At 33.6% G+C, this 17,922-nt stretch overlaps 1 protein-coding gene and 1 long non-coding RNA gene across 11 annotated transcripts in view; both read left to right on the forward strand.

Moving 5' to 3' along the window:
* Positions 1 to 9,979, forward strand: part of LOC143644423 (uncharacterized) — a 41,407-nt gene extending 31,428 nt beyond the window's left edge. For both annotated transcript variants that reach the window (XR_013156686.1, XR_013156685.1), the window contains exon 4: positions 9,951 to 9,979. This is a non-coding gene — a long non-coding RNA (uncharacterized LOC143644423). The remainder of the gene's footprint in view (positions 1 to 9,950) is intronic.
* Positions 1 to 17,922, forward strand: part of DLG2 (discs large MAGUK scaffold protein 2) — a 2,206,106-nt gene that overhangs the window by 63,862 nt on the left and 2,124,322 nt on the right. The window lies entirely within an intron of this gene.

Raw genomic sequence — 17,922 nt, forward strand, 5'->3', positions numbered from 1 at the left:
TGAGAGGGTCTATATCTGAGCACTCTATTCGATTCCATTGGTCGATATATCTATCTTTATGCCAATACCATGCTGTTTTGACCACTGTGGCTTCATAATATGCCTTAAAGTCAGGCAGCGCGAGACCTCCAGCTTCGTTTTTTTTCCTCAAGATGTTTTTAGCAATTCGGGGCACCCTGCCCTTCCAGATAAGTTTGCTTATTGGTTTTTCTATTTCTGAAAAATAAGTTGTTGGGATTTTGATTGGTATTGCATTGAATCTGTAAATCAATTTAGGTAGGATTGACATCTTAACTATATTTAGTCTTCCAATCCATGAACACGGTGTGCCCTTCCATCTATTTAGGTCTTCTGTGATTTCTTTTAACAGTTTTTTGTAGTTTTCTTTATATAGGTTTTTTGTCTCTTTGGTTAAATTTATTCCTAGGTATTTTATTCTTTTAGTTGCGATTGTAAATGGGATTCGTTTCTTGATTTCCGCCTCAGCTTGTTCATTACTAGTGTATAGAAAAGCTACAGATTTTTGAATGTTGATCTTGTAGCCTGCTACTTTGCTGTACTCATTTATTAGCTCTAGTAATTTTGTTGTGGATTTTTCTGGGTTTTCTACATATAGTATCATATCGTCTGCAAACAGTGATAGTTTTACTTCTTCCTTTCCAATTTTGATGCCTTGTATTTCTTTTTCTTGCCTAATTGCTCTGGCTAGAACTTCCAACACAATGTTGAATAATAGTGGTGATAGTGGACATCCTTGTCTTGTTCCTGATCTTAGGGGGAAAGTTTTCAATTTTTCCCCATTAATTTTTATTTTTACATGGGCAGGCACCGGGAATCAAACCCGGGTCTTCGGGCTTGGCAGGCAAGCATTCTTACCTGCTGAGCCACCGTGGCCCACTTATCTTTCATTTTTAAAATGTCCATTGTTAGTTTAAAATGGTTTTTAATTTTCATGAGGTCCAAGTTATTTTTTTCCTTTTATGTATCATGCTTTTAGTGTCATTATATATAACAACTCTTTCTTAACCCAAAATTGTGAATATTTTTTTCTTTCTTCTTGAAGTATTTATACTTAAATTTTAGCTCTTATAATTTGGGTCTGTGATCCATTTTGAATTAAGTTTTGTGTATGATGTGAAAGTAAGGATCTAAGATTTTTTAATTTTGACTGGATCTCCAGCAGTCCAAGCACCATTTGTTGAAAAGACTATCCTTTCTGTATTAAATTATCTTTCCACTTTTGTTGATTAGTCAGCTATTTTAGCCTTTTGAAAAATGAGGATCTTTTTTACAGTCTTTTCTGGACTAATTTTTTTTAAATTGGAGAAGTTATAATTGTACAGAGAAATCATGCATCAAATACAGAGTTCCCATATACCACCTATTATCAACATTCCACATTAGTGTGGTGCATTTGTTACAATTCGTGAATGAATGCTTTTATAATTGTATTTTTAATATAGTCCATCATTTACAACAGGGTTCACTGTTTGCCATAACTAATTTTGCAATATAAACTTCAAGGGCATTGCTTTTTCCAAAGAAGTCAATCTTTCACCATCCAAAATTTTGCGTATTTAGGAAATCAAATGCAGAAAAACAGAACATGACTATTTAAATAGCAATTGACTTTGTTGATTAGTTGGAAAAACTAGTTGCTATTTTTTGACCTAGTAATAAGAATGTAGACTCTAAAATCCCAGTAGTAAGAGAATACTTTGTTTAGGAGCAAAGGAAACATATTAATATTTCAGCAAAGTAATTATTTCTTTGAGGCTGGAAGCATTTTGATTCTAGAAAACATGTACATCTACTTGCCACGATTGTCTTTTGCCATGATTGTTTGTCTTTCAGTCTTTTAGGTAGATAATATCTTCTGTGTATACTTTTTTGATTTAGTTTTTAACATGTAAACTTGAGACATCTGTGGTTCCATTTATGAGAACAAATCTCTTCATTTCCTATAAATTGTCTCTCTCATAGTTTGTGTCATTATTAGCATGTAGTACTCTTATATTTTATATTTAATTGTTCTCTTTTATTTCTCAAATGTTCTGCTGCAGAATGCAGAGTTAATCTTAACCTTTAAATTAAGATTTGAGGCTGATTTGAAAAAAAAATCTTCTCTCCACTCACATCAGGGGTTTGTTTTCTTATTAACATTTGAGACATCTTATTTTTTGTCTGGTGTTGGTTTTCTTCACCGACAGCAACTTAAGTGCTTAAGAACATTTTATATGATACTGCCTATTTTAAGTAGTTTGTCCAAGTATTGAATTTCCATCATATCAAACTTGATTTTCAGAGGATGGTTACCACAGAAATTTAATAATCTAATAAAATGTATTTTTCTCATCTCTGTATTGAGATTACCACAAGAGAGGAGGAACTTTGTAATGAGGCTTTGATTAAGAAGTCAGTCATTTAAAGAAAAATTCTGTAGGCTCTAATGTTAGATTGTGAGGAATTTTTGTGGTTGTTTGCTGACATACTAATTACCTGGTGCTTTACCAGGGTAAAGTTATAATATTTAAAAAAGTTATAAAGTTTAATTTACCTGGGTAAAGTTATAATATTTCCTGAGATGTTAAATCTGGTTAGCTGTCCAACTCAGCATGTCTGCCACCACATCTGTGCTATAGATTCCCTTAGGCTTTTGGATTATAGTGAAGTGATTCTATCTTAATATGATAATTAATTATGCAAAAATAACATAAACTCCTATTAGTCTAAGGAATGCTTTATGATCAAAAGACCATGTGATATATTTATGAAATTAAATTAATTTTCAAACATTAGAAAATTATATGTAAAATAACCAATTTGACTTTGTAAAGAACAACAAATTTCAAAATGATATAAAATGCCTTTGTGATAAGTATGGGTTACTAAAGGGAAGTGATAAATTATGAAAAAAACCAACAATGTAGTCTTGTTTAAAAATAATTTTGATTGATTACAGTGGCTTTCAAAGTTAATTTTGTGGTAGATGAGGGTGAGCAGAGGTAGGAAGCCAATGAGGTGCTAGGCCCTTCATTCAGGTTTCAACCGGAGGTCTTTGTGGGTTTTAAATTGTAAGATTTCATGTAAATGTAATAGTAAACACAAAATGAAGAGACTTTTTAGTATCTGATTCTTAGAACATTGTATTAGACAGCTGTGTAGTGCCCGTTTCAACAATACCAACCTTGTATTTAAGTGAACAGTTTTAAAACATGTGACAACTCATTATCATTAGTTTTAAGAATTGCTTTGTATTAGTTAGGGTTCTCTAGAGAAACAGAATCAACAGGGAACACTTGCAAATATAAAATTTATGAAAGTGTCTCACGTGACCGTAGGAATGCAGAGTCCAAAATCCACAGGGGAGGCTGTGAAGCCGATGACTCCAATGGATGGCCTGGATGAACTCCACAGGAGAGGCTCACCAGCCAAAGCAGGAATGCAACCTGTCTCCTCTGAGTCCTCCTTAAAAGGCTTCCCATGATTGGATTTAGCATCACTAATTGCAGAAGACACTCCCCTTTGGTGAATTACAAATGGAATCAGCTGTGGATGTAGCTGACGTGGTCATGACCTAATCCTATGAAATGTCCTCATTGCAACAGACAGGCCAGCGCTTGCCCAATCAGATAAACAGGTACCACAACTTGGCCAAGTTGACACCTGTCCCTAACCATGACATGCTTGTTGGACTATTTTGTTAAATTAGAGATCTAATAATACTAAAATAGAAAAATATGAAATTACTAATACTATTTTGATCAACATAAAGGAATAAGAATTCAATTATTTGTTTTTAAAATAGAATCCTGGATTTGATGGATTTTGATGTCTATGTTTATAAGTGAGGCTGGATTGTAATTTTACTTTTTTTTGTACTTTTTTTCTAGTTTTTGTACAAGGATTACATTAGCTTCATAAAGAATTAGGGGAACTTTCTTTTTCTATTCTCTGAAACATTTTGTATAAACAGGAGTTGTCAGCTGTTTAAAGGGGAATAAAACTTGTCTGTAAAGCTATTTGTTCACGCTCCTTTTTTTGTAGGTAGATTTTGTGACTTCTGGTTCACTATCTTAAATGGTTATAGGTCTATTCAAATATTCTATTTCTCCTTCAGTCAGTTTAAATAAATTATATTTTTCCAAGAAATTGCCCATTTTGTCAAAGTTTTCAAATTTCTTGGTTTGAAGTAATTTATAATATTCTCTTATGATTCTTAAATCTCTACTTTTACTTGTCTATTTTTAATTTTGAACATTTTCTTCTCCCTTCTTTTTTTTTTCCAAATGATCAGTATTGTTAGAAGTTTGACTAGTTTATTATTCTTTTCAAAGACTCATTTGTGTTTTGTTAATCTGCTCTATATTATTCTTTGTTTTGTATTTTATTAAATATGATTCTCATCTTTATTATTTCTCTTCTACTTTTTATTTTTAGTTTCCTCTGTTGTCCTTTTAAAAAATTCTTGAGTTGAAAGCTTGGGTAATATTTTTCAGTGTTTTATTTAACATACGCATTCAAAGCTATAGCTCTCTTTGTAAGTAGCACTTTACATGCAAACTATATATTTGTTATATAATGTTGATATCTGAATATTTTATAAATACATTATAAAATGAAAATTTAAACTATGATTTATTTAGAAGCATGTTATGTAACTTAAAATTGTTTTTCTTTTTTTTTTTTAGTGGTGGCTGTGTACTCTTGTTTCCTTTTTTTTTGTACACTAACTCTTGGTATTTAATATTTGTTGAGAGGTGATTGTGACTTGTTATATGGAAAATTTTTAAAAATGTTTAATTTGTGCATAAATATTAATGTTTAATGCTGTGAGTGTAAGGTTTAACCTTTAGCTTATTTAAAATTGCAATCTTGTCTATCCTTAATTCCTACTGTCACTCCCCATGCCCTTACCCTACTCAATTTTTAAAAATGGCATCAATTATATTCTAACATATTTTATTTGTTTTTGCATTCATTTATTTGCTGCCTCAGAATGTAAGCTTCATGAAGATAGGGATTTTTTTCTACTTGTTCATGTATGTATCCCAAGACCTAAAACACCATCTGTCACGTAAAAGGTGCTTAATAAAGATTTATTGAATGAATGAACAAGTGAATTTAGAATTTAGGTTCACATTTATTTTATCTGAACACTTTGTAGGTATCATTCTATATGATATATAAGAATCATTTGGGGATGCTTTTCAAAACCCATATGTTTGTTATCCTTCAGCTCTCTCAGACATTCTGATATAGTTAGAATTTTATTCGGAAACTGACAAGGAGCTACTGAAGGATTTTTTAAATGCAATTTTATTGAAATATATTCACATACCATATTATCATCCAAAGTGTACAGTCAGTGGTTCACAGTATCATCATATAGTTGTGCATTCATCACCACAATCAATTTTTGAAAAGTTTCATTACTCCCCCAAAAATACTAAAAATAAAATAAAAATGAAAAAGAACATGCAAAACATCCATGTCCGCTTTTTACCACTATTATTATTTATTTTTTGTCCTTACTTTCTTACTCATCTGTCTTTACACTGGATAAAGGGAGTGTCAGCCACAAGGTTTTCACAATCACATGATCACACTGTAAAAGCTAACTTCTCCTGAAGGATTTTTGTTGTTGTTGTTGTTTTCAGGTGATTTAACTTGTACCTTCTCTCTTTAGACATGTGACATTTATTGCCCTAGTTTGCCATCATGCCAGAGACTAGGGCCTTAAATCTGACAAGGAGTAGCATCTAGGGAAATGTTTTTAGTGATTATAGTGAAGAAGAACCAACCTTGAACCTGGAAATTACTCAGAGGAGGCTGCTTACAATTCAGAATAGCAAGGATAGCATTTGCCTTACATGGATAGCTAGTTTCCACTCTTGGTAGGAAAAGTGTAATGTAGATGCTTCAAGTTTGATGCAATGCTACCTCTCAGGCCACCTTAGCTAGTCCACTCACCTCTCTAACCATTACTCTCAGGGACTTCTTGTGGTCCTGCATTTGGCAGTGTGCCTGATAACCCAGCAGCACCTACAAGGTCCAAAGGGATATATTCACCTGTTTTTATTCTTTACTCCCAACCCATCCAGTTTCCAAGGGTCATTGTCAAAATCAACCTCATCACTGACCATAGCTCACTCATGGACAAGATACATCTTAGTGGTGGTAGATATACTCTTCCCACTGTGCTTCCTTCTTTTTAGTTTGTTAAAAAACATTTTATAATGGAAATGATTTTTTATTTATAAAACTTCGAATTTTAAATTGTGTAATAATCAGACATTACACAAAAGTATAAAGAAGAGAAACAATAGCCTATAGCTTCATCCACTGATAATATCATCTAGAGATAATAGCATTTTGTTGTATATTCTTTAACATTTAAATTCATACATTCACAAACATATGTGAGTACATATCTTATATGTGTGTGAGTTGATATATTTGATGATTTTAATTGCTTTTTGAATGCCCTTGGGTTGGGGCTGACTTTCACTTTTTTATAAAAATAATTTTATTAATAAATCTTTACATGTATACAGTCTATCCATAGTCTACAATCAGTGTATCATCACAATATCATCACACTAGTTATGTTTTCAATACCATTATCATTTTTAGAATATTTGTGTCGACTCCAGTAAAAGAAGTAAAAAGAAAAAAGAAAAATGCATAGATTTCATACCTCTTACTCCTCCCTCTCATTGACCACTAGTATTTCAATCTACTTCAATTTTTACCCATTGTCTCCCCTATTATTTATTTTTTATCCTTATTTTTTTACTCATCGGTTCATACCCTGGAAAAAGGAGTGTCAGACACAAGGTTTTATAATCACATGGTCACATTGTAAAAACTATGTAGTTATACAGTCTTCTTCAAATCAAGGCTAGTGGAATACCATTCAGCAGTTTCAGATACTTCCCTCTAGCCACTCTAAAACACCATAAACTTTTTAGTTTATGCATATCCATATGATGCATAAGAATAACCTCCAGCATAACCTCTCAACTCTATTTGAAATCTCCCAGCCACTGAAAATTTATTTTCTCACATTTCTCACTTCCCCCTTTGGGTCAAGAAGGCTTTCTTAATCCCGTGATTCTGGGTCCCGGCTTATCCCAGGATTTCTGTCCAACATTGCCAGGGAGATTTATACCCCTGGAAATCATGTCTCATATAGGAGGGAGGGCAGTGAGCTCACCTGCTGAGTTGGCTTATTGAAAAAGGGATTGTGGCTTATGGTGAATGATGGTTGGGTGAGCAAAGGAGATGATATGGAACTTTACAGACTATGTCAGAAATCTGTATATTCCTGTATGGTTTGCAGTGTGTTACTGTGGCCTTTTTGCTGACTTTTGTGGGGTAAGAAGTCATTTCTGACATTGTAGATATTATAAACATTGTGGTACCATTTTTCCTTCTGTGAAGGTTGTATGACATACACAGAGGTTTGTTCTTACTAATTTGCATTGAATAAACTGCATGAATGAAAAGAGATATTTTAATTCCATATTTTAAAAGTTTGAATATGGAGAAACTGGAGTTCTCATACATTGCTGGTGAGACTGCAAAATGGTACAGCCACTTTAGAAAACAGTTTAGCAATTCCTCAGTAAGTCAAAATAAAGTTAATATATGGTCCAGCAATTCTACTCCTAGGTATACACTACCCAAGAGAAATGTAAACATATGTTTAAACAGAAACTATACATTAATATTAATAGTAGTAGTATTCATAGTAGCCACAATGTGAGAACAACCTAAATATTTATTGGCTAAATGAATGAAAAAATAAAATGTGCTGTATCAGTGCAATGGAATATTATTCAGCTGTATAAAGGAATGCATACATTTTACAATATGGATTATACTTGAAAACATTATGTTAAGTAAAAGAAGTCAAACACAAAGAGTTACATATTGTAGGATTAAATTTATTTATATAAGGTACCATAATAGGCAAATCCATGGAGACAAGGTGGTTTACAGGGGCTGGGAAGAAAGGGGAATGGGAAGTGATTGCTAATAGGTAACAGAGTTTCTTTTTTGGGTGAAAATTTTCTCAAGTTAGATAGGGATGGTGGTTCCACAACCCTGTGATATACTGAAAACCACTAAATTGCACACATTAAAAGAGAAACTTATGGTATGTGAACTACATCTCTTTAAAGCTGCTATTAAAAGATAATTAAAAATAGTTTGTCTCTTGATACTGTCTCAGACGTTAGGGACTCCCAAGTTAAAAAGCCAACCCTTAATCTTGAGGCTTACTCTTGTGAAGTTTATGTATGAAGTGGAGAAGCTAAGCCTACCTATAGTTATGCCTTAGAGTTACTTCCAGGGAATCTCTTTTGTTGCTCAGATGTGGCTCTCTCTAAGCTCAATTCTGCAAGGAAAATCATTACCCTCCCCCCCTACGTGAGACATGACATTCACAGGTGAAATTCTCTCTGGCAAAGAGAGATATGACTCCCAGAGATGAGCCTGGCCCTGGCACCATGGAATTGGTAATGCCTTCCTGAACCAAAGTGGGGGAAAGAATTGTAACAAATAAGGTATCAGTAGCTGAGAGTTAAAATAGAGTCAAGAGGCTACTCTAACACAAGCTTCAGCTAGATACTGCTATTTGCCATGGTTTTCCAAATTCCAATCAAAACTATTTCTGAAAACCCTAAAGAACACCTAGCATTCTATCTGAGATTCTATAAAAGTTTCACACACTAAGATTACTTTCCAGAAACCTACAACCTCCAGATGGGTTTGTAGGCCAGATAAGTCCTGAAACCCAGAGAAGCCAGCCTCTCCAGAACATCAACAAGTTCTGTCCCCCTATCTGATATAATTGACAGCCCTTCCCAACATGAAGAAGTTAGAAAGGGCACAGCTCAAATACCCTTAAAGATTGGGAGAAAGTTCAAAGGAGAAGGTAGAGTTATAACAGAGAAGATAGGATTTACTGCTGAATCATTATATTGATATTTCTTTTAGTCCCCAGTGTTTTGGAGCAGTCTGTCATGGTTAGGGACAGGTGTCAACTTGGCCAAGTTGTGGTACCTGTTTATCTGATTGGGCAAGCGCTGGCCTGTCTGTTGCAATGAGGACACTTCATAGGATTAGGTCATGATCACATCACCTGCATCCACAGCTGATTCCATTTGTAATCAGCCAAAGGGGAGTGTCTTCTGCAATTAGTGATGCTAAATCTAATCATGGGAAGCCTTTTAAGGAGGACTCAGAGGAGACAGGTTCCATTCTTGCTTTGGCTGGTGAGCCTCTCCTGTGGAGTTCATCCAAGCCATCCATTGGCGTCATTGGCTTCACAGCCTGCCCTGTGGATTTTGGACTCTGCGTTCCTACGGTCACGTGAGACACTTTTATAAATTTTATATTTTCAAGTGTTCCCTCTTGATTCTGTTTCTCTAGAGAACCCTAACTAATACACAGCCAGAAGGAAAAAACCTAAATTTGTGGAATTGTAACCCATACCAACTCTGAAATCTATGCTATAACTAATTGTTGTAGTGTGCTTTGAAATTTATTGCTTTTTTGTATATATGTTGTTTTTCACAACACAAAAAAAGAGTTTGTATGTCTATAGTTCAGGGGGAAGGAATTGCAAGAGATAAAACAAGAAAGATAGGCTTGGGCTATATTACAAAGAGGAATTAGTGCCATCCTGAGGAGTTTGACTTTACCTTACAAAGGATTGAGGGCAGAGAATCACAATCACATCAGATTCCAAAAAACAAATTATTATCAAGACTACTGCTAATGTGAGTACAAATGGTATAATTAATATCTACATAACTTTAAATTACAGTGAATGTCTTTCATTTGAATACTGGATTATTCTTTCATTTTTAATGACCTCATAGAACTTAGAACAAGAAAAAATATTAGAAATAATTTAGTCCAATTTCCCTATTTTACAGGTGAGAAAACTTACGGACTCGAAAAGTTAAGTTACTTGTCCAATGTCATATAGCTTATGTGTATCATTGTTTATAAATATCTGTTTTATAGTTAATAAACATGTATTATTATAATGCATACTATATACATACTGATGAACTATATGAAACTTAGGTCAGTAAATGACTTAGAAACTGTCCCAGAAGTCCCTGGATGTGCTTATAAAGCTACTACTGATTTGACTTTTGCGATAGAATTGTTGTAGAGTGAGTGAAGAAAATACACATTCAAATCCATAGAAAATTATTTTGAAGTATTTGATCCATCCACCCAGTTATTACAAGAGAATTTTACCACTTCAGTCAAATTCTCATTATGCATTTGGTACCTCTTTACTCCTATGCCTCCCTTTCTTTTGTAATTATTCCCTATCTTCTAATATTAGGCTTCTTATGCTTGTTAATAGTATCCAGGAAAAGCCTGAGGAATTTAATTTAGATGTAAATGGAATTTATTTGTGTTGTTTCTGTCTCTTTTTAAAAACTCAAAATATGAAACAGTATGCTGTTACTGAAAGCCCCATAGATTTCTCAGCTTGACACCTGAAGTAATTTAGAGAACTAAAAAAAAAATCTGACTGATTCACAGCTAATTTATTTACAATAACTTTAGAATTGAGAAAACTCACTTGCATGTGTATGACCACAGACAAAGAGAAAAATGGATTATTTATAAATAGGAGCTACTTTTTATCGAGCTGATGCTTTATTCTTATTTCTTTTCCTTTTTTCCCCCTTCTGTTTAGGTTACTTCAATAGGATTTTAGTTACAATTCTAAATTTACTTGTGAGTTCAACTTAAGCAGGAACTATACCAAAAGAAATTGGGTACCACCTCCATTGTTAAGCCATCTCCTAGAAATACATTAGGCTGGAGAACACCCTCAGGAGCCTGCAGCCGAAACTGTGTGTACAAATTGACTCGCAAACAAATGGAATGATACCTATCGCATTTGACTAGCTGATGATCCAAGCAAGACCCATTAAACCTAAAACTGAATGAAATGAGTATTTTTGGTTTATGTGGAAAATAAATACTCATAACTTCAATATCAACTTTTTTTCCTTTGTAAATTTGCATAATATATATATGACTACATGGAGAATAGAAAGAATGCTGACCTGGGTGTTAGATCTGGATTTTAGAAGAGAAATTAATGTTCTCAAAAGTCTCTTTTAGATCTAAAATTCTATGATTCTTCATTCTCCCTGTTTATATCATAGTCAAAAATGTCTAAGTAAATAATTTCGACATTAAATAATGTTTTAACAAATAAAAGTCATTGTGAGACAGGCAACTAGGTGAATAAACCTTAAGGACAGTATACTGAATGGAATGTCAGAAATCAAAAGACAAATATTATCAGGCCTCACTCAGATGGACCAACTATAATATACAAACTTGGAGAATTGAAGTTGAGAGCATGGATTATTAGGACCTATTGTAGAGGATCCCAAATTGTACTCTCTTATGGTAGTCACATCTATTCAGGAGTTGTAACTGATATTTCTAAATTCTGAGATACCAAGTTATTTGTGTATTACATGGCCATTCCCTGAAACTTCAGGTATTTATGTCACACCTGAGACTCAGAATTAGAGCATTGAAGCTATGAAACTCAGGCTTTCATACAGCATATTGTTGATATTTAGAGCAACTGTTTAAAAAGTTGAAAAAGTGATCAGACTTCAACTAGAGCTATGAATGAAGCTGATCTGGATAGGACTAAGGTAAATCAGAATACTGGGAAAAAGATAATAAAGTCCATGCTTTAAAGCTTCAACTTCTGTGTGAGACCAAAGGGAGTGATGTTTATTTGGTGCAAAATTTATGTTTTGGATAGCACATTATCTAATTTAACTTGTATGGTCAGTTTAGTTGAACACCATAATTACATGGAATTCTGAATAGGGCATGAGATCTTGTTGGTTTGTACATGTTAGTGTGATGTCCTGATATAAATCAGAATAATTTGGGCAGTGAATAAAGAAGTATTTGCAAAGTCCCTGTTCTAGTTTGCTAGCTGCTGGAATGCAATATACCAGCAACGGAATGGCTTTTAAAAAGGGGAATTTAATAGGTTGCTAGTTTGAGTTCTAAGGCTGAGAAATTGTCCCAATTAAAGCAAGTTTATAGAAATGTCCAATCTAAAGCATCCAGGGAAAGATTCCTGGATTCAAGAAGGCTGATGAAGTTCAGGGTTTCTCTCTCAAGTGGAAGGACACATGGTGAACACAGAGTTTCTCTCTCATCTGGAAAGGCACATGGTGAACATGGTGTCATCTGCTAGCTTCTTCTCCTGGCTTCCTGTTTCATGAAGCTCCCTGGGGGGCATTTTCCTTCTTCATCTCCAAAGGTCACTGGCTGGTGGACTCTGCTTCTTGTGGCTATGTTGTTCTCCTCTGCTCTCTTTGAATTGCTCTCTGAATCTCTTTCATTTTCCAAAATGTCCCCTCTTTTATAGGATTCCAGAAACTAATCAAGACCCACCCAAATGGGTGGAGACATATTTCCCCAATCCAGTTTAACAACCACTCTTGATTGGGTTCCATCTCCAGGGAGATGATCTAATTAGAGATTCAAAGATACAGTATTGAATAGGGATTATTCTGCATTTACGAAATGGAATTTAGATTAAAACATGGCTTTTCAAGGGGACATACATCCTTTCAAGTCAGCACAGTCCCCTTGAGGGACTGGGGAGAGAAAGGACATTGCTAAGCCACCATCTTGGCCTGGAAGTCTGCTGTCAGAATTTTCATAAGTATTGTATTGAATTTTTATCTTGCTTTGGGTAATATTGTTATATTAATGATATTAACTCTTCCAATCCATGAATATGGATGTCTAGCCATTTCTTTAGATTTATAAGATTATAATAGAGATAAATGAAATGGAGAATAAAAAAAGAATTGGGAAAATAAACAAAACAAAAAGTTTGGTCTTTGAAAAAGAATCAATGAAATTGGTGAATTGATGAACACTTAGTTAGACTAGACTGACAAAGACTATAATAAATAATGCAAATAAGTAAAATGAAATATGAAAAATATGATATTGCTACTGTCCCCACAGAACTAAAAAGGATTATAAGCAAATATTATGAACAATTTTATACCAACAAACTAGATAATCCAGAAGAAATATACTAACTACCCATATTGACCCAGAAAATGTCAAAAAACGTATAACAAGTACAGAGATAAAACAGTAATCAGAGACCTCCCACCAAAGAAAAGTCTAGGACCAGAGGCTTTGCTGGTGAATTCTACCAAACATTTAAAGAAGAATCACCACTAATGCTTCTTAAATTCTTCCAAAGAATTCAAGAGGAGGGAGCACTTCCTAATTCATTCTGTGAGGCCAGTTCTCTGATACCAACATTTGGTAAAGACATCACAGGAAAAGAAAATTATAGGCCAATTTTCCTTATGAATATAGATGCAAGAATTCTTAACCAAACACTAGCAAACTAAGTCCAACAGCATATTAAAAAGATATACCATGACCAAGTGGAACTTACCCCAGGAATGCAAGGGTGGTTCAATATTCAAAAATCAAAGTGAACCATTACATAAATTGAATCAAGATAAAAAAACCCCACAAAAATAGATGCAGAAAAGATACTGACAATATTCAGCCCTTTATAGATAAAAAAACTCAGAAAAGTAAGAATAGAAGGGAACTTTGTCAACTTGATAAGGATTATTTTTGAAAACCCACAGTTAACATCATATGCAATTGTTAAATGGCTTAAATCTTTCCACTTAAAGTCAGGAATGAGACAAGGATACCCATTTCACCACTGTTATGCAATATTGTATTAGAAGTTCTTGCCAAAACAATGAGTCAAGAAAAAGGGATAAAAGGTATCCAAATTGTAAAGGAAGAAGTTATACTTTGTCTTTTTGGCTGATGACTTCTTAGGTATAGAAAGTCCAAAGAAACCCACAAGAAAACTATTAGAGCTAATGAATGAGTTCAGTAACATGGCAGGTATAGGATCAACATACAAAAATCAATTGTGTTCCTATACAATAGCAATGAATAAGCCAAAGAGGAAATTAAGGAAACAATCCAATTTACAATAGTATCTAACAAAATAAAATATCTAGTAATAAATTTAACAAGGATACAAAAAGCTTCTAAAGTGAAAACTGCAAAACACTGCTGCAAGAAATTAAAGGAGACTGCTGCAAGGTTATAAACAAAAAAAAGCATAATATAACTTAATCAGAGTAACCAATTTGTAACTCTCTTGAGAATAGAAAGAAGGGGTATAAGGAAAGAACTAGAGAGATCATTTAGAAAGCTATTGTGAAAATCCAGGAGATAATGATAGTCTGGAGTAGGTTATTAGTCCTGGAAGTGGAGAGAGATGGTCAGATTCTGCATATTTGAAGAACAAGAAAAGAGTCTTTTATATTTACTCATGTGTTCTGGTTCTATTATTATTTCTATTATTATTATTAGTTCTATTATTTCTAATAATCTCAATTATTTTTGGTAATCTTAATTCTTTGCAGAGATCCATATTTCTATATTACGTAATTTTCCTCCTGCTTGAAGGATGTCAGTTAACATTTCTCCTGTGTTTCTGCAGGTGATGAATTTTTTTTTTTTAATACTTGAGGTCTTTTATTTTACATTTTTTTCGTAAAGATATTTAAGCTGCATATAATTGTATTAACTTTTTCTCTTTCAGTACTTTATTATTTTTGTTGCTCTGTCATGTGTCTTTTTTTTCTCTTGTCTTTTAAAATATTTTATCTGAATCACTGGCTTTAAGAAATTTGATTATGAAGGGCCTTGTGTAGTTTTCTTCATGTTATTTATTTATCTGTGTGCTTGGGTTTGTTGTACTTCTTGATCTGAGGCTTTATATATTTTATAAGTTTTGTGAAATATTTGGCAATTATATTTTCAAAATTTTTTTTTTGTTTCCTGTCTCACCTCTCCTTTGTGAATTCCAATTACAAGTAGATTGGGCCATTAGAAGTTTTCCCTCAACTCACTAATGTTGTTTCAGGCTGTTCATTTTTAATGATTCTACCATCTTTGTTTCATTTTGTATAGTTTTCTTTATGTCCTCAAGTTCACGAATATTTTCTTCTGCAGTATATAATTTGCTGTTAATCTCCTTCAATTTTTCTCAGAATTTTTCATCACTAGAAATTTGAATAGGGTCTTTTATGTATTTCTCATGTTCATATCATATTCAATCTTTCCCCCAGCTTATTGTACACATTTAATATAGGTAAAAGTTCTATAGGCTCAAGTAGTTTCCTCAATGTATGCATTGATTATTACTCAGCTGAAGACTCTAGGGGCGACCCTCTGTAAATCTCTGGTACTTTCTCTGTGATGCACTTTCCACTCTGGTACTTTTTCTTGTGCACTCTAGCTTCCTTGGTCTCCTTGGACCTCAAACTCCATCTCTTCAACTCAGAGAGCCCATGATTTCTGACTGGCTTTCCCCCTCTGTGCTGTGACCTGGAAACATTCTCTAGGAAGTTAGCCAGGGCAATCACAGGGCTTACTTGATAGGTTCTCCGTGTCTCAGGGACCATTGTTCTTTGTTTTCATTGCCTTGAAAATTGTGGTTTGTTCTTTTGTTCAGATTTTTAGCTGCTTTAGGCTGGAGGGTAAATCTGGTCCTAGTTGTTCATCTTGTTTGGAAGTGGAAGTGGAAATATTTCAAGATTTTATATATATTTACAAATAAAGTTGCCAGGATTTTCTGCTCTAATGACAATTTCATATCTTACTTTTAAATTTTTATATACTTTATCTCTTTGTTATGCTTTATTACCTTAGGATGTCTAGCACAATGTTCAACACACAGAGAGAGATGGTAATAGTGGGCACCCTTGTCTCATTCTGTCTCAGCTTGAAAAGTTTCAATGTTTCATCATCAAGTACAATTTTTAAAAAAGTTTTTTTCTTATGCCATTTATGAGATTCAGAAAATTCTCTTCTACTCCTAAGTTGCAAAAAATTAAAAAGAAAATACATGGCTAGTAAATTTTTTCAAATTCTTCCTTTGTATCAATTTATAAAATAAAAGGATTTTTCCCTTTTATTCTGCTAATGCCATGAATTACATTGATTTTTTTTTCTTTTTGAGATGTAATTTACATACAAGGATAGAACAGTATACTTAATATTTATGGTTGTTAAGTGTACTGGCCAATGAGTTTTGACAAAAATATACACCGGTGTACCACTATTCCCATCAATGTTCAAAAATACAGAACATCTTTATTATCCTAGAAAGTTTCCTATGCCCTTTCCAGTCAATCCTGTCACTATCTGCAGGTAATTGTTATTTTGATTTCTATAACCAGAGATCAGTTTTGCCTGGTCTTAAACTTCATATAAATAAAATTCAACAGTAGCACTCTTCTGCACCCAGCTTCTTTCACTCAATATAATATTTTTAAGATTCATCCACATTGATACACTTACTTGTTTTCATTACTTTTAAATTTTTCAGTGGGGTTTTATTATGTAAACATACCACAATTTGTTTATCCACTCTACTGATTGAAATTTGGGTTGTTTTTAATTTTCTGCTATTATAAATAAGTCTGCCATGGACATTATTGTTTAGTCTTTTGCTTTCATTTCTCTTGAGATATCCCAAAGAATGGAATTTCTGGGTTATAGGTTGGTGACCAACCATCCTGGTTTACTTGGGACTATCCTGATTTTAACATGGAAAGTCCTGCATTCCTGGAAACGCTTTAGTCACACTAGTAATAGGATAGGGGTATGTTTAACTTTGCTTTAAACTGCCAAGAAGTTTTACAAGATGGTTGTGTCATTTTACTTTCCACTGAAAGCCTACAATGTGCTAGATATTGTGTGAGGTGCTAGGAATTCAGTGGTGAAAAAGATGGCAAAATCTCTGCCCTCATAGGACATGTGCTCTGGTGTGGTATATACACAATTAACAAATTATTCAAATGGTTTGTGTGAAAATGTACTGTTAAGCTAATGTGTTCATGTGAGATATACTTTTTATGCGTTTAAAATGTATTTAATCCTTAAGAAGCATATCATCTCCCTGAGTAAGGTATATCTAGCAGAAGCACAGAGATTAAATCAGAAAATTTTAGCACAGTATCAGATGTATCAGACTGAATTACTAAGGAGTTCTTAATATTGGGCCAGGCTCACTCAGAGGGACATCAATATAACTGTTCAATTTGAGACTGGTTTGGAAGAGACAGAGTATTTTGTGACCACTGATTTCCTGTGCTTCAGAGACACTTCCACCTAGATTCCTCACTAATTTAGAAGTTAGATCTTAGAGTCCTTACTATTATTTTTCCCAATAAAGAGGTTACAGAAACAGTGAACAATTTGGGAATCTTCACACATCTTAAGTATTGTTAATTTGCATTTTAAATTCACTTCTTTGCACAGTGTCTGCAAGTTAGCTATTTATCGAGATACTGTTCAGCAAATAAATATCTTTCACATGGTATCAGGAACATCACTACTCACATATATTGTATTATCTTAAATTTAAAACAATTTATCTGACAATATTTGCTTTATTAAAATTTTGATCTAAGATCACTTATATTCAGACTTTTCTTTCACAGACATTTCTACATAGAAAGCATTTTGAAGCATTCTGATAGTTAAAAATCATACCAACCAAAAGAACTCCACTAGTTTCCTTATTTTAACTCTGAATTTTGAGATTTCTTGTTGTGCTTTGAAGGTTTCTGAACCCAGAAAAACATGTATTTAAATCTAATCCATTCCTATGGGTGTAAACCCATTGAAAGTAGGGCCTTTGGATGAGGCTACTACAGTAAAGGTGTGACCTACCTCAGTCAGGATGGGTCTTAATCCTGTGACTGGATTCTTTTATAAGTGAATGAAACTCAGACAGAGAGAAAAAGCGACAGGAAGTAC

The sequence above is a fragment of the Tamandua tetradactyla genome, chromosome 8 (genome assembly GCF_023851605.1).
Source record: "Tamandua tetradactyla isolate mTamTet1 chromosome 8, mTamTet1.pri, whole genome shotgun sequence".
Taxonomy (NCBI): Eukaryota; Metazoa; Chordata; class Mammalia; order Pilosa; family Myrmecophagidae; genus Tamandua; species Tamandua tetradactyla.